This window comes from Pteropus alecto, unplaced genomic scaffold (assembly GCF_000325575.1).
Source record: "Pteropus alecto unplaced genomic scaffold, ASM32557v1 scaffold21, whole genome shotgun sequence".
Lineage (NCBI taxonomy): Eukaryota > Metazoa > Chordata > Mammalia > Chiroptera > Pteropodidae > Pteropus > Pteropus alecto.
The window spans coordinates 17,073,498-17,074,823 of NW_006436282.1; the positions used below are offsets into that span (position 1 = coordinate 17,073,498).

The 1,326-nt window shown below is 44.6% G+C and overlaps 1 pseudogene; it reads left to right on the plus strand.

Annotated features, from left to right (window-relative positions):
* The first annotated feature begins 972 nt into the window (after positions 1–972).
* Positions 973–1,091, plus strand: LOC112479927 (annotated as a pseudogene).
* The last annotated feature ends 235 nt before the right edge of the window (positions 1,092–1,326 follow it).

The following is a 1,326-nucleotide window of genomic DNA, read 5'->3' on the forward strand; positions in this document are numbered from 1 at the left end:
GGAATCTATATAACAAGTTGCTAAGTAACTCTTATCCTCCCTTGATTTTCCCCATATATCTACCTTACCGCAGTGTGCCATTTCTAAAAACCTAGCTCTTCTCCTTCGTCTTCTCACTTCTTCACAAACGTATTGTTGTTTGTTAAGATGGGATCTAAATCTCAATTTCCGGCCACCCCTCTGAGTGACTCATCACGAGGTGTCGCATGTGCATGCAAAAGGCACTTGTTAATAAATACTGTTTTTCTCTTGTTAATATGTCTTTTTGTCAATTTATTTTGCAGGCCCAGCCCCTGAACCTAAAAGAGTAGAGGAAGTTTTTCCTCTTCTACAGTCATTTTTCAGGGACCATTTGATTTATCCAGAGAAAAGTCTACCAATATCCTCTTACTTGGCTGCCCTCTGATTAGCCAGGTATTTTCGAAGGTGAGTAGGGAGCCGGTGGTCGTCTGGTTCAGTGTGTGGACTCTGCCCTTTCTAGCGCACTGAAGTCTGGAGACAGTCTGATTTAATTTTTGCCCCAGAATAAAGCTCCCGTGTGCTGCGGTGGAAGCGGGGAGCAGGAAGTCTGGCCGGCGGGCCAGAGTCTAACCTTCTGCCATGACTTCCAGCGCCCCTCCCCTGCCCTCTGCCTTGTCGTACCCTCTGTGGCTCTTAGTGTCTCCACTGAATGGCTCTGAGGGTCTGCAGTGTGAGATGGCCCGATTCTCACTTTCATTCCTCTCTGATGGCGCTCGGCATTGCCTTTCTTCTTTCTTCTGATTCCTTGACCCACATTCCAGCTTCTCAGTTTCGTGGATGTTTCTCGTCTGTTCTTCCCCCATTTCCTTTGTCTCTTCTCCCATGTACTCATTTTAGTGTGGTTTCAGAATAGAAGAAAGAGAATAAATTTGTATGTTTAACTGTTAAGTTTAGCAGAAGATGCCCTGATCTTGTAAACAAACAAACGATGGTCAAAATCGATGTGGTTCTGTCTGCAGCCATGCTACCCTGAACAAGCCTGCTCCCGTCTGGTCTTGGAAACTAAGCAGGATCAGGCTTGATTAGTACTTAGAGGGGAGACCACCTAGGAAGACCAGGTGCTGTAGGCATAAAAAAGAAAAAAATAAGGATTGTAAGCTGACAAGGTCCTTGCAATCTGTGAAGTCAACCAAGGGTTACCTCGCCTAAAAAAAAAAAAATCGATGTGGTTCTACTCAAGGTCACTCAGTCACTAGCAGGACTGGGATAGAACTCTAAAGCTTTTGTGTTAACATCTGGGCTGATATTTACTGGTAAGAGGTTTCAACTAATCATCTTTCACTATCGAAAGTGAAAAACTGATTC